This window comes from Ornithorhynchus anatinus, chromosome 18, assembly GCF_004115215.2.
Source record: "Ornithorhynchus anatinus isolate Pmale09 chromosome 18, mOrnAna1.pri.v4, whole genome shotgun sequence".
In the NCBI taxonomy this organism is placed as follows: domain Eukaryota; kingdom Metazoa; phylum Chordata; class Mammalia; order Monotremata; family Ornithorhynchidae; genus Ornithorhynchus; species Ornithorhynchus anatinus.
This window is the reverse complement of record NC_041745.1, coordinates 12,441,646-12,455,181: the sequence shown is the minus strand read 5'-3', so window position 1 is coordinate 12,455,181 and position 13,536 is coordinate 12,441,646. Positions and strand designations below refer to the sequence as shown.

General features: G+C 44.1%; 1 long non-coding RNA gene across 1 annotated transcript in view; it reads left to right on the top strand.

Annotated features, from left to right (window-relative positions):
- Positions 1-4,813: 4,813 nt before the first annotated feature.
- The window catches only part of LOC114818219, a 62,738-nt gene continuing 54,015 nt past the window's right edge, over positions 4,814-13,536 (top strand). The window contains exon 1 of the long non-coding RNA XR_003766059.2: positions 4,814-4,902. This is a non-coding gene — a long non-coding RNA (uncharacterized LOC114818219). The remainder of the gene's footprint in view (positions 4,903-13,536) is intronic.

Sequence of the window (13,536 nt, the reverse complement as noted above, 5' to 3'; positions counted from 1 at the left end):
CCAGAGAGAAAGCCATGCGATGGGGGTGAGGGCAAAGCTTAGAAAGGTCAGAGCAACTGGCGTATCTTCCAGCTCTCTGAATCTACGAACGATACAGATATTCCCAAACCGAGCGAATGTCTACAAACAGCACTCGTGCAGGAGTTGAAAAGGTATGCCTGCAACCGTGAGCGCTTAGTACAGTGCTCTGCGCATAGTAAGCGCTCAATAAATACTATCGATTGAATGAACGAACTGTGGAATATGACGGATCTATCAGCGAACCAGACATTAGTATATACCGTGTGAACCGGTTATATAGTTACTGCATCAATCAAGCCATCGGTGGTATTTATTGGGTATTTGCGGCGTCCGGTACACTGTGGTAAATCCCCGGGAGAGTACAGTTCAACAGAGTTAGTAGACTTGTTTCCTTCCCTCAGTGAACTGACAGCCTAGAGGGGTAGACAGATATTCACCACCGCCATCACCGATGGTACCGAGCGCTTACTGTCCGCAGAGCACTGTGCTAAGGACTCGGAAGGGTACAGTACAATCGTGCTGAGAAGCAGCGTGGCCTAGTGGATAGAGGACGGACCGGGGAATCTGAAGGACCTGGGTTCTGATGGCTCCTCTGGCACTCGACTGCTGAGTGGCCTTGGGCAAGTCACTTCACTTGTCTCCGCCTCAGTTACCCCATCTGTAAATGGGGATTAAGATGGTGATCTCCGTGCGGGACAGGGATTGTGTCCAACCCGAATTGTTTGCATCCTCCTCAGCCCTTAGTACATAGTAAGCACTTAACAAGCGCCATTGTTTTTATAACACTTCGCTGTTTGAGCCCATAATTTGTAGGGAGCTTATTCATTCAGTAATATTTAGTGAGTCCTTACTATGTGCAGAGCACTGTACTAAGCGCTTGGAATGTACAATTTGGCAACAGATAGAGACAGTCCCTGCCCGTTGACGGGCTTACGGTCTAATCGGGGGAGACAGATGGACAAAAACAAGGCAACTTAATCACAATAAATAGAATCAAGGGGATGTACACCTCATTAATAGCTCTATTATAAAATAATAATGTTGGGCTTTTTTTAAGCACTTACTATGTGCAGAGCACTGTTCTAAGCGCTAGGGTAGATACAGGGTAATCAGGTTGTCCCACGTGAGGCTCACAGTTAAATGAATACACACACTGGGCTGGTATTGCTCATTCCATCAGTATGGTCCCTCTTCCCTAAATGGAAACTGGGGGAACAATTTTTTCACGCCACCAGCGTTGCTGTTGGTGAATGTCTGCGAGTCGGCGTTCCTCTCCTCATCTAGCTATCAACCGATGCTCGGGAGATCGCCCTTTGTTTCAGGGGGATCCGCGTGTGTCAAACGCTGTGCTAAGTAACGCAGTAGAGCAACTGGCATATATGGGCAGGTTAATCAATTCAGGCACAGTCTCTGGCCCACCTGAGACTCATAGCCTAAGTAGAAAGGGGAAGGGGCATCAAGTTCCCATTTTACAGATGAGAAAACTGAGGCATAGGAAAGCTAAGTGACTTGCCAAGGTCACACAGAAGGCAAGGGCGGGAGTCGGGAATAGAATCATTCACTTCATCAGTCAATCTTATTTCCTGAGCGCTTACTGTGTGCGGAGCACTGAACTACGTGTACGGGAGAGTACAGTGTAACACAGTTGATCGACCCGTTCCCTGGCCAAAACGAGTTTAAAGTTTAGAGGGGGAGACGGACGTGAATACAAAGAAATCAATTTTGGGTCTGTACGTAAATTCTGTAGGGTTGAGAACCCAGGAGTCCAGAGCCGCCGACTAGCAAGCCTGTAATCTTGCCTCTAGATTATGCTGCTTCCCGACACCCCTCAGAGCGGTGTAAACTCCTGTAATATCGACTCTGGATTTCCTCGTGGAGCCAGTAAGGTGAGACACTTTTAACATCTGGTTTATTCTTTGAAGTATTTGTTAAGCTCTTACGATGTGCCAGGCCCCGTACTAGGCGCTGAGGTAGATTCAGGCTAATCGGGTTGGACACAGTCCATGTCCCACATGGGACTCGCAGTCTTGATCCCCGTCGTACAGACGAGGCAACCGAGGCACGGAGAAGTTAAATGACTAGCTCAAGGTCACCCAGCATACACGTGGTGGAGCCGGGATTAGAACCCAGGTTCTTACTTCTCCCAGGCCCGGGTTCTATGCCTGTGCCGTAGTGGAATCACTCTTTAAAGCGCTTAGTACAGCGCACTGCACACAGTAAGAGCTCAGGAAATACGACTGACCGAATTAAGATCCAAAGTGGTTCAGCGGGAAGGCCGTATTTAACGTTGCTATTTAACGTTTTTCAGTCCTGCACTTTCTTTATGAGCATGGATCAGTGGAGAATGAAAATAGCCCCGTGGAAGAGAGGAAAGATGAATAAATGCCATAATCTGTTTAAAAAGGAGAAATAGAGAGAGAAAGATTAATCGGGGTAAGCAAGGACACCCACACAAGTTTCTAAGATCTGCGGGCATTTTGCACGGTCATTTCAATTGCTCAGCTGAAATGTTGCACTATTTAAGACGTTTAATCTTTCGCCTTGACCCAAAACCCGAAGAACACGGAATCTGCCTGGAGGTAAACAAAGGCAGCGGGCCATGAGAATGCTGCTAAAATAACACGTTATGTTTCTAAATACGGCATAAGACTTTAAGCATATGGTCAGTGCTTCTACCCGTTCTCAGTTTATTATTTTTACCTCTCCATCTTTTTCATTAAAAGATACTAAGGCATGATTTGATTCCCGCACCAGGTCCGCTGGCGGAATTATTCGTCACTTGCCATTTCTACAGTTTTCAACACGGATTTATTTTTCTCAGAGATTGATCCATTCACTGCAAACCACCCAACTCCAGGGCTGGTTTGGCGATAAGCAAATGAGCCACAGTGACCCTGAAAGCTTCCATTAGACTCTTTAGAACATCTTTTCTTCTTTACTATACCTATTGATAGGGATGTGTGTGTGAAGAAAAACAAATAAGGCAAACATTTTGTATATATTCATTCTGAACACTTGAGGTAATTCCTGTTCTTGGGATTAGTTAGCTTACATCTCTCTACTCTTTGAACCTGCAACAGCAAGACCTAGTGGATAGAGGAAGGGCCTGGCAGTCAGAAGGACTTGGGTTGTAATCCCGGGTTGGCTACTTGTCTGCTGTGTGACCTTGGACAGGTCATTTAACTTTTCTGGGCCTCAGTTATGTCATCTGTAAATTGGGGATTAAAACTGTGAGCCCCATGTGGGACATGGACTGTGTCCAGACTGATTCCTTTGTATCTACCCCAGCGCTTAGAACAGTGCATGGTACATAGTAAGTGCCTAACCATTTTAAAAAAACAAACCGAAAAACTTCCAATGGAAAGCCATTTCTCTCCTCATTAAGAAGAAAAGCATGGCCATGGGGACTTTCCACCTTCCCTCTCACTTATCAGCTCTAATCTTTGGTGACACCCCAGCCTGCTCTTTTCACTTGTTTTTTTTATACTATTTGTTAAGCATAAACGAACTCTACCAGTCTCGGCGACAAGAAGGAGAGTCAAGCAGAGGCCTACCCATTCCATTCCTAGCTTGCCCGGTGGCTGGCGAGTGGCAGGCCATCTGCTACAAGTCAGAACGCACCCTTGCTGGGCTGCAGGGGCACGGGAGAGGATCGAGGGTGGAGACTCAAGTCGACTGCGCGGAAGGAGGCGATGGTAAACCACTTCTGGATTTTTACCCCGAAAACTCTCCGGATCCACTACCGGAACGACGGCAGATGGAGGTGGAGGGTTCCGGGAGAGATGTGTCCGTGGAGTCGCTATGGTTCGGAGACGATTCGACAGCAAAAGACAGCTCAAGACCCTAGTGCTTAGAACGGTGCTTGACACATAGGAAGTAATTAACAAATACCTTCATCATCAACTACTAATAATTTGTGAGTGGTTTTTTTTTTTTTGGCATTTCCCCCTAATGGGTTGGAAGCTCCTTGAAAGCAGATATCTCTTCCGTTGTAGTCGCCTAAAGCCTCAACATAATATAATTATACTGCTGGTATTTGTTAAGCGCTTACTATGTGCCGAGCACTGTTCTAAGCGCTGGGGTAGAGACAGGGGAATCAGGTTGTCCCACATGGGTCTTAATCCTCATTTTACAGATGAGGTAACTGAGGCACCGAGAAGTTAAGTGACTTGCCCAAAGTCACACAGCTGACAGGTATGACTCTGCTGTCTATTTCAGCTTCGTTAAGTTCTGATGCCTATTTCAGTTTCCTATATTTGCATCCTAGAGAGCATATTTTAAGACAAACTTAAATGGATTTTTGCATTTCATTAAGTTTCCTATTTCTTCAAAGGCTTTCCATTGAAGAAATAGTCTTAATGAATGTTATTGTTCTCAAAGATATTGGGTTTTCAAATTCTTAAATGTGTTTGAATAGTTGAGAAGCAGTATGGCCTAGTGCTGTCTGATTTCTTATTCACACGTGGAAAAAATTGTTTAGTTGCTTTTTTTTTTTTTTACTGTTTTGTTGCCTTTTGAGACCAGGACAGATGGGATGATATTTTTAGAATTGATAAAGTTTGAGGAAGAACTGTCTCTTAGGTTGGAGAAAAAGAGACTAAAAAGTTGCATGAGTGAAACTTCCATGATGGAGTTTATTTTAAGTTTCAGGGCAGTCAGACTGAATGGAGCCCCAAATCAGGGTTATTAAAGGAAAATGACGTGTTCCAACCTTCATGTGATGAACATCTAGTGATCTGGGGGAAAACAAATAGTAGTTTTTGGTTGTTTTGTTGTTGTTTTTTAAAGGAAAACAAGTCTGAAAAGTACAGCTGCCAGGATGAAGAACTACTGAGCAGCTGAACTAAGGAAGTGACAATCTTGAGACGCTGTGTGCACACGGTTAGAGAAACACATTCTCGCTTCAGTTTGGCTAACATTTCTGTGCTCTATTTTGGCCTTTCCATACAACTGGGAAAATGAACTCCGAGTTGAACTTAGTTAATAGAAAAGATAAAAACTAAGTGTCATGATAGTCCTTTTCCCACAGTGATGGAAAATTCTCAGAGGTTGAGGTGAAAAAGTGTCCCTCACCACCAAAAAATATAATTCTGTGGCTTGATTTTGATGTTAAATATTACATTTGAAAATTAACGATAGCTTGATTCGTATTATTATGAACTGTTTCCTTTTCAAGGTTTGTGGTTTTGGTCCTTTGAGGGTGGTGAGAAGACAGACTGAGTTGAAAGAGTTAAATATAGTTGTTACATCAACTTCCAAAAATACTGAAGAGAGCCAGAATTATTTTTGGAGGATGATCAGAGGTGACATATATATTTCTCTCTCTATATATATATTTGCTATATTTGATATATATATATATATATATATATGTTTGATACTAGGATGGCATTCAAAGCTAATTCTAAAAACCAGTGATTTTCAGTTTAGCAGCAAGCACTGGGTTATGATCTACAGTGGCAAAGTGAAGAATTGCCTCAATATCTGGTATTTCAGGGGAAAGGATTTTGTTGGGGGGGTTTTTTCTTGCTCTCCAGTAGTGTACACCTGCCTCAGGCAAGGACATAGCTAAGAAAGGGATTTCAATTTGTCCAAGTTTGCAACACTGTGCAGGCATTCTAATGCATTACTTTGATTTCTTAAATGCATGGGAAAGAGCTTGCTTTCTGTCCCCTGAAACGGTAAATGAGTTTTTAGATTTTCAAATTAAGTTAGGCCTTGTCTCCATAGCCACAAGAAAATGGGGAGCTGAGGCAATTATCCCCCTAATTCAGGAGAAAGCAGGGAGGTTTAACCTGGTTTATGAGTTTCTGCCTAAGTCTTCAGCTTTCTTCAGGAGACCTAGCTAAAGGAAGCTCAGAGATCGTGACTCGATCCTGTCACTGATTTGCTGGGTGTTCTGTCCTCATTTGCGAAGAGAAAAGGATGTTCCTTTCAGTTGCATTGCTTTTCTAATAACCTGAAAAAATGGAAAATGGGTTAGAAGCATAAATTCTCAAACTTTTGGGGACTTGGTCCTGAGCATGAGAATTCAAGCAGGACTAAGGAATGAATTTTCCTCAAAATTAGGGGATTCTGTCTTCACCCTTGAAAGAGCTGGAGTCAGAACACTGTTTCTAAAGATAATTGGGATGACCCTCTTTGCAACCTGTTCACTGGAGATAACCACACAGAGCAAATGGGGTTTCAAATAATAATAATAATAGTTATTACAGCACTTGTTAAGCACTTACTATGTGCCTACCACTGTAATAAGCTCTGGGGTAAATACAAGATAATCAGGTTGAACACAGGCTATGTCCTTCATGGGGCTCCCAGTCTAAGTAAGAGGGAGTAGGATTTAATTTCTTTAGGACTTCTTCCTTCCCGAATGCTTCTTAGTACACTGGACCCCGCTTTCTGTGAAGATCTTCAATTAATATTTATCATTTCATCCACTTTTTAAAAACTCAGTGCAATCATTTCTTCATTGTTATATTGTACTATCCCGAGCGCTTAGTACACACAGTAAGCCCTCACTAAATACTGATTGATTGATCTTTCATCCCCAAATGTCTAATTCATCTCTTTAAGCACTTGCAATTTCTTTGGATTGTTGCAATTGGATGAGGTCCTGGTCAGGCAACTATTCCAGGGAGTGATATTAAAAGAGCAGGGAATGTCTACCAACTTCATTATACTATACTCTCCCAAGGGTTTAGTACAGTGCTCTGCACACAGAGTCAATAAATATGATCCATCGACTGGGGATAGATGAACTCATTGACACCTGTGTGACCCTTTGTAAATAAAATCATCTCCCCATTTCAACGAACGCTTTAGTTCTCAACTCAGAGCACTTTGAAAATCAGACTCAAACTAGGGGCAGAGATTCCTTCGAGAATCATTTGTTGTTGACTGCTAAATCTCAGTCCAGGAGGGTGGGGTTGGGGAGAGATTTATTTCTCCAAGTGTGAGATTTATTTACCTGTAGTAGTTGGCCACCATTTCACAGCGAATGGGATGCATAATAATAACTGGGGTATTTGCTAAGCACTTACTATATGCCGGGAACCGTATTAAGCACTGGGGTAGATACAAGATAATCAGGTTGGACACATTCTCTCCCACAAAGGGCTCACAGTCTCAATTCCCATTTTACAGATGAGGTAACTGAGGCCCAGAGAAATGAAGTGACTTCCCCAAGGTCACACAGCAGACAAGTAGGGAAGAACCCAGATCCTTCTGACTCCCAGGCCCTTGCTCTATCCACTAGCTGCTTGTCATGAAGCACAAGCTGTGAAATCCTTGGTTCGTTATATTTTGGGCTGGTTGTATCCTGGACAGTATTCGCAGGTGGAAAACCACTCCCGTAGTGGGCACTAACCAATCAGTAGCATTAATTGAGCCCTTATTCTGTGAAGCGCACTGTGCTAAGCACTTGGGACAATGCAGTCATTTAAATAGACACAATCTAGAGGGACAAACTCCTACTTCTATCAGTCACTCAATAAATGGTATTTACTAAGCACCTCCTGTGTGCAGGATACTGTACTAAGTGTTTGGGAGAGAACAAAACATCAGAATAAAGCCTCCTTCAAAGAATCACCATTGTATGACACCTCATTTAATAATGCGAAGATGAATCAAGCAGCGGTACTTATTGAGGGCTTAGTACAGTGCCTGGCACACAGTAAGTGCTTAAAGAATGCCATTATTATCGTTATTAATTAGTAGAGTGCCTGGCATATAGTAAGCACTTAAATGTCATTATTATCATTATTAATAAGTGCAGAGCACTGTTTTAAATGCTTGGGAGGCTACAGTACAGTAGAGTAGGTGGACACGTTTCCTTGTCCACGGGGAGCTTATACTCATTCATTCAATCGTATTTATTGAGCGCGTACTGTGTGCAGAGCACTGTGATAAGCGCTTGGAAAGTATAATTCAGCAGTATGAGAGACAGTCTCGGCCCACACTGGGTTTACAGTCTAGAAGTAGTCTAGAGGTATACTTTGAAGTACTTTAATAAATGCTACATAATATTTTATTGACATTTATAACTGCAGGATAGGCTACAAAGGGGAATTTCATATTATTTAACCTAAGGTTCTGAAATGAATCTTAATTTATAATGAATACATCTGTGGGGAAACATATCTCTTAATTACCATAAGTGGGGTGTGCCTGTATTTATAACCCACGCGATAATATTCTCGGGAGAGAACGGAGAAGCGTTCTACACTAGGAAGTTATTCCTTCTTTTTCCGATGCCGGGAGGGAAGATGAGAAGGTTATCCTAGACCAGACTTTGGTGTGCACTGTATTCACTCATTCAAGACAGCTAGTATATGCTCACCACATGAAGTTGGAAGCAAAACAATCGGAGTGATAGACTATGTCTACCCTGTGAAAGGCTTTCTCGAGATAGTAGCAACAGTTGAAAATACAGAATGAAACTTAAATTTAGTTCAGCTTTTAAAGCACACAAATGTACATACATGCGAAGAGCAAAAAGGCCAGAGAAAATTTTACAAATGTCCTGGATTCTTTTTTCCAGTTTGTCTCATTATTTAACGTCACCTTTACTGAGATGCCGTTCTCAGTTTTTCTCAGTTTTAACTGAGTATCTTTCCTGCAGAGCTACGTCCCACTCATTAATACTAGAAAGTGTGAGGGAAAGTTCCAGACAAAGCAGAAGATTTTGGGTGAACCGTTTACTGCCGGAGCCAATGTGATTGGTTCAGCGGGAGTCAGCGGCAGGGCAGCCCGGCTTCCCTCCAAAGATGTGAGAAGGTAGAAATAATAGTATTTCTTCAGAGTTTATTAGATGCTAAGCACTGGGGTAGATACAAGATAATTAGGTGGCCTAGTGGAATGAACACGTTCCTGTGAGTCAGAGGCCCTGGGTTCTAATCCCGGCTCCATCACTTTAGGCATGTCACAACTTCTCTGGGCCTCAGTTTCCTCATTTGTAAAATAGGTATTCAATACTCATGCTCCTCCTGCTTAAACTGTGAGCCTCACATGGGAAGCTGTGACTGACCTGATCAACTTGTATCTACCCCAGTGATCGGTACAGTGTCAGGCACAGAGCAAGTGCTTGACAATTGTTATTAATGTTATTAATATTATTATTGTTATTGACACTCCCTGTTCCCCATGGGTCTCAAAGCCTAAGGGGTGGGGAAGAATACATATTTAATTCACATTTTACAGATGAGGAAACCGAAGACCGGATCATTTAAGCGACTTGCCCAAGGTCACGCGGCAGGCAAGGAGCTGGGTGGGATTAGAACCCCGATTCCCTCTCCAAGAAGCCACACTCCCCTAGTCACACATATATATGCATCTTAGCTCGTGAACTGTAGAAGCAGGAGTCATTTATCCAAGATGGGTTCACCTGTATGGGCCAGGTATATTTTTAAAGCAATTTTCCTGTGGAAATTTTCTCTTTAATCCCATATCCATGGAGGATGAGACTGATGTTTAGCAACAAGATAATAGCGACAATTTTTTACACCTATCATAAGCTTCGAAGCCCTTAGGAGAGTCAGGGGGTCTGGGTTTTAATCCCAGCTCTGGCATTGGCCTGCACTGTGACTTAGGGCAAGTCACTTATCTCTACATCAGTTTCTTCATCTGTAAAATCGTGATTAAATAACTGCCCTCCCTCCTACTTAGACTATGAACATTGCGTGTGACAGGGAGTGTGAGAGTTTCCAGTCCTCTACCAGTCTCGACTGTGGGAGGGAGAGTCAAGTAGAGGCCTGTCCATTCCATTCCTAGCTTGGGCAGTGGCTAGTGAGTGGAAGGCAATCTGCTACAAGGCAAAGCTCACCGGTGCTGGGCAGTAGCGGCGGGGGAGAGAGTCGAGGGCGGAGACTCGAGTTTACTGCGTGGAAGGAGGAGACGGTAAAGCACTTCCATATTTTTACCAAGAAAACTCTCTGGATCCACTACCAGAACGATGGCAGATGGAGGTGGGGCCTTCTGGGAGAGATGTATCCATGGCGTTGCTACGGGTCGGACACGACTCGACGGCTTAATGCAAGGCCCCCGCTGCTTAGTACAGCGATGGGCGCGTAGTAAGTGCTTAACAAATGCCACAATTATCATTATTGTTATTATCATTATTAGTGGTTCCACACACAGTAGACATTCAATAAATGCTATCGATGAGGAGGATGATGATGAAAGACTGGCCCATACAGGGAACACTCTTGATTTTGTGCTAGCAGTAATGAAATAATAATACTAACAATCTTATGTAATGATAGCAGTAGTCTTTACCTGCCGATCTACCTAATAACGTTCTCTTCAAAGAAAAACTCACGACAGAGACCTCAACACCAAGTTTTTCCAACTCTTTTAAAGCGATGAAGGGCTTATCAAGTGCTTATCAAGAGCTTATCAAGTGCTGAGTCTGTGCCTGTCAATACCGTAAGAGCAAAGCCTTAGATCTTGTGAGGCTATTTTGACTTTCTTCCCAATGACGACGACCCCATTTCAGTCCGATTCACGTTTCCTGGTCTTACCTTGTGGATTTTAATCCATTAGCAATCTTGCCTAGCAAGATCCTTTTAATTTTCTTTAGGAGCATTCTGCTGAATTCATACTGTGACTTTTCACAACAAGCCTTAAAATTTCTTTTCCTTCCTGCCATCAGCCAAATTGTGGAGCTGAGGTAGATTCCATCCCATTTATTTGGAGGGAAAAATGCAGGGTTTTATTTTATTTCTCTACAATTTGTTTCGTGGACAGAAAACTCTCATAGCACATATCCTTTTAAAGGAGACTGTCCAAGAATACTACATCATTCATCATTTCCTATTCTCTTACATCCACCACATTTCCCTGCTTTCTAAATGACCTTCTACTGTAAGAGTGAGCAGTGTCAATCAGCTCGACAGCACTTATGAACACTTCATATTTTTTCTAATGCGTGTCTCTTCCGCTAGACTTTAAGTTCCTTGTGGGCAGGGAATGTGTCTATCAACTCTGTTCAATTCATTCATTCGATCGTATTTAGTGAGCCCTTACTGTTTGCAGAGACTGTACTAAGTGCTTGGAAAGTACAATACAGCAATAAAGAGAAACAATCCCTGCTCACAGCGGATTTACGGTCTGAAGGGGGGAGACAGAAATCAAAACAAGTAAACAGGCATCTAGTTCTCCAGTGGCTTCTTCCCCACTGCTTTCAAACGTGCTCATGTCTCTCCTATCGTAAAAAAAAAACACCCTCCCTTGACCCCATGGCTCTCTCCAGTTTTTACCCCATCTCCCTCCTACCATTCCTCTCCAAGCTCCTTAAGCGAGCTGACAACACCCGCTGTCTCAAGTTCCTCTCCTCCAGTTCTTTCCTTGACCCCCATCCAATCTGGCTTCCAATCCCTTCACTCCTCAGAAACCGCCCTCTCAAAAGTCACAAATGATTTCCTTCTTGCCAAATCCAACAGCCTCTACTCTACCTTAATCCTCCTCGACCTCTCAGCTGCCTTTGACACCGTCGACCATCTGATTCTCCTGGAAGTATTATCCACCGTTAGCTTCTCCGACTGTCCTCTTCTGGTTCTCCTCTTTCCTCTCTGGCGGTTCATTCTCAGTGTCCTTCTCGGGCTCCTCCTCCGCCTCCCACCCCCTAACTGGGGGCGTCCCTCAAGGTTCAATTCTGGGTCACCTTCTATTCGCTGCCTACACCCATTCCCTTGAAGGACTCATTGTTTCCCATGGCTTCAACTACCACCTTTATGCAGATGATTTCCAAATCTACATCTCCAGCCTTGATCTCTTTCCCTCTCTGCAGTCTTTCATCTCCTCCTGCCTTCAAGACATCTCCACTCGGGTGGCTGCCGACACCTCAGACTTAACATGTTCAAAACAGAACTCCTTATCCTCCCATCCAAACTCCAACCTGCCCCTCACTTTCCCATCACTGTAGATGGCAACACCACCCTTTCTGTCTCACAAGCCCGTAAACTGGGCATTTCCCTTGACTCCTCTCTCTCAGTCAACCCACGTAATTAATCCATCACTAAAGCTGTCAGTTCAACCTTCACAATTTTGCTAAAATCCACCCTTTCCTTTTCATTCAAGCTCCTTCCATGTTATTCTAAGCACTTATCCTTTCCCGCCTTCAATACTCTATCAGCCTTCTTGCTGACCTCCCTGCCTTCTTTGTCTCCCCACTTATTTCATATTTCATAGTCCATATTTCACTCTGCTGCCCAGAACATTTCTCTACAAAAATGTTCAGTTCGCGTTTCCCCGCTCCTCAGGAACCTCCAGTGGCTGCCCATCCACCTCTGTATCAAACAGAAACTCCTTACCATCAGTTTTAAAGCATTCAATCACCTTTCCCCCTCCTATCTCACCTCCCTCCTCTACTACTAAAAGTCTGCCCACTTTGATCCTTTAATGCCAACGCAGTCACTGTACCGCCATCTCATCGATCTCTCTGCCGACCTCTCGACGGTTGAAGATGGAGGTCAGGGAGGGAAGAAGGGACGGGGGCCAGTGCTTTCATAAGGTGTGAAGGGTTGGGATCAGATATACAGGTGGAGCGGGTGGATTTTGAGAGAAAGCAGGAGATCTCCTCTTGAGATACCGCTGGGAACGATGAGAGAGCTGAAGAAAGCTCAAGAGGAGGGAGGGACTGGAGAGTACTAGCCAAGTAGTAGTAGTAGTAGGGAAGCAGTGTGGCTCAGTGGAAAGAGCCCGGGCTTGGCGGTCAGAGGTCATGGGTTCTAATCCTGGCTCCGCCCCTCGTCAGCTGTGTGACCGTGGGCAAGGCACTTCATTTCTCTGTGCCTCAGTTACCTCATCTGTAAACTGGGGATTAACTGTGAGCCTCACGTGGGACAATCTGATTACCCTGGATCTCCCCCAGCGCTTAGAACAGTGCTCTGCACATAGTAAGCGCTTAACAAATACCAACATTAATTAGCAGGGGAGATTTTAGGGAGATCACACCCGATAGTTGCAATTTCTCTAATAAAGTAGATGGCCAGGTCATCAGGAATAAGAGATGGCAGCTGGGGGGACGACCATAGGGGCTTGAGGGAGGTATTAAATGTCTGGATATCAATTACAGATATGTACATAAGTGCTGTGCGGCTGAGAGAGGGGTGAAAATAGGACGTAACTTCAAATCCTCTGTACTAGAGGGCTTGGGTGGACTGTAGGCTCCTCAGTCATCCGGTTTTATCCTGTATTACCCAGTTTTCAACTGGCCTGTCTCCTGCCCTGGACCTATATGACAAGCAGATGCTTTTTTAAAATTTCCAGAGCCGAGTCTTCCTCTGCTATGGCTCTCCCTGCCGAGTTCTGCAGCTCAGACCCTATGCTGGGCTTTCATTCATTCATTCAATAGTATTTATTGAGCGCTTACTATGTGCAGAGCACTGTACTAAGCGCTTGGAATGAACACGTCGGCAACAGATAGAGACGGTCCCTGCCGTCTGACGGGCTCACGGTCTAATCGGGGGAGACGGACGGACGAGAACGATGGCGATAAATAGAGTCGAGGGGAAGAAC